Source organism: Ictalurus punctatus, chromosome 2 (genome assembly GCF_001660625.3).
Source record: "Ictalurus punctatus breed USDA103 chromosome 2, Coco_2.0, whole genome shotgun sequence".
NCBI classification, from domain to species: Eukaryota; Metazoa; Chordata; class Actinopteri; order Siluriformes; family Ictaluridae; genus Ictalurus; species Ictalurus punctatus.
The window spans coordinates 34,454,647-34,460,864 of record NC_030417.2 but is presented as its reverse complement, the minus strand read 5'-3'; positions in this window follow the sequence as shown (position 1 = coordinate 34,460,864).

Genomic DNA, 6,218 nt, shown 5'->3' with positions numbered 1-6,218 from the left:
GAGGTTGAATGTTCAATGCTAAATGATATTGAATCAGTGTTGATAATTCGTTGCTTTTCAGTGTTGAAAAGACAAACAGTGAATCAATGATGATTTTTGGTCAACGTCATTTCCCCACCGGTGGGGCTTAGATTTCATGTCCATCCATCCGTCCCCTCATTCAACACAACGCAAATCAATTGAGTGAATTTCCGTGAAATTTACTGAGCCGTTTCATGCTTCTCAGAGGATGAATCTCGTTAATATTGTGACCTCATGACCCTTCCCTCTAGTTGAACAAATATTGATTTCATCATTTCGTCCATTTTGATCTATTTTTCATCATTGAAATAACATTATTTCAGGGTTAAATTTTAAATTTCAACATTGATTTAATGATAGCTTGGTGGATGCATTAACACTGATTCAATGTTGGTCTGCTATCTTGGTAGCCACTTGGAAGTATTTGTGAAAACAGAGCAGGATACTTCTGGATAGCACTTTAGCTAACAAATTAGCTTTAGCTTAGACTCTTACCTAGACAAATAATCATAAACTAGACTGGAAATAATCCATTAAAGTCAGAATCTAGCAAGCTCCATGGCTAGCAAGCCAAGCTACACAAAAACTAACTTTGCTAACATTTCAGATTTCACCAGCATTAATTTGTCTTCAGTAACTACACTATCCTATACAGTGTTGTGGTAGGTCTGGAATATTCAGTTCAATTCAATTCAATTTTATTTGTATAGCGCTTTTAACAATGGACGTTTTCTCAAAGCAGCTTGGAGACGGTGGTGAGGAAAAACTCCTTAAAATGATATGAGAGAGAAACCTTGAGAGGAACCAGACTCAGAAAGGAACCTGTCCTCATCTGAGTAACAACAGATAGTGTGAAAGTAAAAGAAAGTTCATTATGGTTTTTTGCATGAAGTCTGTTTGTTGAACTAGTCCACTGTTCACTAAAGGAGACCTGAGTGCAAAACTGCATGTGGTAATTGCAGAATATGTCTCAGGAACAATGGGTGTGAGGTGTGAGTCACCATGAATGGGACACCAGTTCAATCTCTGGCAAGGCTAAGCAATGTTCTGACCAACGTTCTATTCAAAGGACATGATTAGCTATAGTAGAGCAAGAGTAGTAATAAGTCGCATCAGTGCACATGCATTTGGAGGTGTAAATGCAATAAAGCAAAATTTGTACAAGTGTGACATAGCAAGCATGGTAATACTCCAGAAGTTCCAGAGGAAATCGCCTACAAGTCTGGAAAATATGGAAGTAGAACCCCATTAGAAAAACTTTTCACAAACCATATATACACACTATTCCCTAGAATATATCGGAGAGCATAACTTGTTTAAATGTTTTCATTAATAGCGACCCCTGAAAACCAGGAATATGACAGTAAAGTGCTGGGAGCATCTGGATTCCAGCAGTTTCAAATGTCTGTTATGGATACATTGTGAATTTCAGGCTTCCTTTGTAGATCTACTCTAAAGAGATACACGCCAGTTTTTCAGATGTGGTTGGCTTTTCTTAATTGCCCGACTAATGACCCAATTAATTCAGGCTAAAGAGGATGTGAAAAGACTCGTAGAAGCAGGTTTTAATCATGGGATGCCTGTTGGGCATGCAGGGTGAATTGGGTTTTGATCTTCACTGCTCTCCTTTCTGTCTTGAGGTTTTTTTGTTTGTTTTTGTTTTTTTTGCGAGCACCAGTCTCCCAACTCTTTTTTTTCCCCAGCAGCAGGAAGAACACGTTCACACACACCCAACAGTCACGTCCTTCCAATCGCTCCCACAGACGGAGTGCTTTAATATGGATTAGGATCATCTTCATCAAATCCACCGCCCTGACAACGGTTGCCGAGGCTGTCGTGAACAAATTTCAGTGATTATCAGGACCCATGGTGTGTATTTGTAGATGCTGGTGTTCATGCTGTGAGAAAACAGAGAAAGAGAATGACCGAATGGTACTTTAAATTTAGATTCTTTTATGGATGAGTCAATCTGGGGGGTCTATCATGCCGTCATTTTTTTTATCCCTCCACTGTGAGAGAAAGATTAACAGCTTGGTGAAAATTCAGAGTAAGAAATACACTACTCATTTTGTGTATCAGTTTATAATAAACTAATACAACTATGACAGGAGCTCTGTTAGTATTGTAGCTTAATTCACGAAACACTAATGTTTATAGTGTTGTGCAGTGAAGGTAGAGAACTTGTGATTTTGTGAAAACCTCCATCATACAGTCTGTTTAGTCTGTTTCTTTCTTTATTTGTTTATCTATCATTTATTATTATTTCCCTCAGCACCACCACTTCCTGTGTCCTTGCCACTGAAATATTTTTTATGAACCCAGACTGTGTTTACTAGTTATTTTTGCTTATGGCTAGACTTGGACAGGTCAAGATCTCCTCTCTGTTCTGTGGTAACATTTTTGTGGTTTAGTTTTTCTCTATGATGAAAGTCGACAGAAGGAATTTGCACTTATTTTTCACATATAATTTGGTCAAAGGAAGCAATAGAGGCAATAAGAGCTGACTACTTCAGCTCTAAAAATGGCTCACTGCCATTTTTCTTTTCTAAATGAGACTAAGTTTGTCACCTTAAGACAGATTATCCTTTTTCGTCTCACTAAAGCTGAAAACATTTAATAAAAAACTTACATTCGAATGAATAAAATAAAACGATATTGAAAAATTAGCAATCGTTTTATATGGATGCCCATTTGTTCTCCATGCATCCATCCATCCATTCATTTTCTGCACCACTTATCCTTACTGGGTCATGGGGAACCTGGAGCCTGTGCCAGGGGACACTCTGGACGGGTGCCAATCCATCATAGGGCACAATGACACACACATTCACACACTATGGACACTTTTGGCATGCCAATCAGCCTACAATGCATGTCTTTGGACTGGGAGAGGAAACCGGAGTATCCAGAAGAAATCCCCAAAGCATGGGGAGAACAGGCAAACTCCGCACACACAGGATCCCTCAACTCTGGAGGTGTGAGGCAAATGTGCTAACCAATAAGCTACCGTGCCTCCGCCATTTATTTTCCATCCATCCATCTTCTACACCACTTATCCTTCCTTCAGGGTCACGGGGAACCTGGAGCCTATCCCAGGGAGCATGGGGCACAAGGCAGGGTACACCCTGGACAGGGTGCCAATCCATCGCAGGGCACATTCGCACACACTACGGACACATGCCAATCAGCCTACCATGCATGTCTTTGGACTGAGGGAGGAAACCGGAGCACCTGGAGGAAACCCCCACAGCACAGGGAGAACATGCAAACTCCACACACTCAGAGCTACAGTGGGAATCGAACCCCCGACCCTGGAGGTGTGAGGCAAATGTGCTAACCACTAAGCTACCATGCCTCCGCCATTTGTTTTCATTTATTTTAAATCGATGATTAATAATACAGTCAATCATTTTAAACAGGTTCTTGTGGCAGTGATATTTTTGTGTGTGTAACATTTATTTTATGCAAATTATGCAAATGTGCCAATAATTCTGTTGAGTGTTATTTTGAACATAGCCAAGCATACAGGACTGAAGCCGCAAACTTACGCACAAAGCATTCGTATGGCTTCATAAAATTGGGCTTAAACCACTGAAGTCAAATGGAGTACTTTTACAATGCCTTTATTAACTTTTTGGAGCTTGAAATTTCTCGTTAATGGACTATAAACATAGTGACAGAAATCTCCCAGGTTTCATTAAAAATGTCTTCCGAAGTTTCTATTTGTATTCCGAAGATCAACAAAAGTCTAATGGTTTGGAACGACATTAGGGTGAGTAATTAATGACAGAATTTTCATTTTTGGGTGAACTATCCCTTTAATTACAATTCCCTAGTAGCAAGGCAGATGCTGAACTATTTTTTAAATAACATAGCAACAAAACTTTGTACATCCTTTCTGGTCAGAGTGATATCCCCCTCCCTCACTGTCATCACATACTGCTTTAATTTGAACTGCATAGCCGTGTTAAGTGGAGAATTTCATCACGCCAGTTATAGACAGACCACTTGTAAGAACTTAAAGCAGGAAGCAAAATTACGCAGAATTAATTAAAAAAGCCAAGGAAAACGGTTGAGATTTTCCATTTTCCATACCTTAATAATTATTCAACCACCTGCAAATCTTCACATATGCAAAATAAAGGATGATAATCAAACATCACATAAGGCTTTAATTTCTTGAAAGTCCCTCTATTGGTTTTCATCTCAGTTTCATTACACACACATATAAAGCAACTACAAGAATCCCTCACTGCTCAACATTTTATCATTTCAATAATCGCTAACGGCAGATTGTGCTGATGGATGCATGCAATTTAACTTAAAACGGTTTCCGACTATACAGAAAACTCCTTCGACCATAAAGATACTTCATTTTATTTATGTGATTTGCCCATAATTCAGAAAAGCCTCCGAGGGCACGAACGGAAATGAAAGCAGTCAGATATGTTTACCAGTTGGCAGGTATAACTGCATTTTAATAAAACAAAAATCCATAAAGATTGAGAAGAGGTGAAACAACGGGGAGGAAGCAGGACAAATGTGTCTCCATATTTAGGAGTTAACTTCAGAAGCAAAGTCAAAGTTACTGACCAGGTGCAGAGAACATGTTGACTGGGTTATCACTGATATTATTTATAATCAGACATGCAGCCAGGGGTCAGAACCTGAACATAAGCAGTGAGTAGGAATGAATAAGCAATTAAAGTACAACAGCTTAGAATCAGAGATTTACACAAAATACTTCATAATCACCTTCAGGGAAACAAGAGGTTTAATAATGAACAGAGGTGAAAACAAACTGATAGGCTGATTACAGAAACTTTTACAGAAGCCAGGTAGCAACGGTATAAAATACCACAGCTGCATTTCTAATGGTGCACTATTCACTATATACTATACACTATAGCTGTGACTCAAATACTATACACTATAGCTGTGTCTCAAATGGTTCACGATATACTATACACTATAGCTGTGTCTCAAATGGTTCACGATATACTATACACTATAACTGTGTCCCAAATGGTTCACGATATACTATACACTATAGCTGTGTCTCAAATACTATACACTATAGCTATGTCTCAAATGGTTCACGATATACTATACACTATAGCTGTGTCTCAAATACTATACACTATAGCTATGTCTCAAATGGTTCACAATATACTATACACTATAGCTGTGTCTCAAATTGTTCACAATATACTATACACTATAGCTGTGTCTCAAATACTATACACTATAGCTGTGTCCCAAATGGTTCACGATATACTATACACTATAGCTGTGTCCCAAATGGTTCACGATATACTATACACTATAGCTGTGTCTCAAATACTATACACTATAGCTGTGTCCCAAATGGTTCACGATATACTATACACTATAGCTGTCTCAAATACTATACACTATAGCTGTGTCCCAAATGGTTCACGATATACTATACACTATAGCTGTGTCTCAAATACTATACACTATAGCTGTGTCCCAAATGGTTCACGATATACTATACACTATAGCTGTGTCTCAAATACTATACACTATAGCTGTGAACAAAATGGTGTACTACTCATTAGACTATATATTATACACTATAGCTGTGTCTCTAACGGTGCACTATTCACTATAAACTAAACACTATAGCTGTGTCTTAAATGGTGTACAGTTCATTTTATACTATACACTATAGCTGTGTCTCAAATGGTGTACTATTCTCTATAAAATGTACACTATAGCTGTGTCTCAAAAGGTGCACTATTCACTATATACTATACACTATAGCTGTGTCTCAAAAGGTGAACTTTTCGCTATATCACTGGTCACCAACCCTGTTCCTGGAGATCTACCTTCCTGAAGATTTTAGCTCCAGCCATAATCATGCCCACCTCACCATCTAATCACTGCCTAAAGAAGTTCTTGATCAGCTGAAACAGGTGTGTTAGATTTTAGTTGGAGATGAAATCTGCAAGAAGGTAGATCTCAAGGAAGAGGGTTGGTGACCACTGTACTATATACCATACACTCTACAGTAGCTGTGTCTCAAATGGTGTATGTGTCTTTGTGTATTAAGGTGAGTACTGTGTTCACACTGGGAAATTTCACTCTGGGAAATGTACTAAGACCACCAAAAACACTGTTTGCAGCAGTCACGGCCTGTGCTACGTAACCGAAGGAGAATGCTGTGGTTTCTA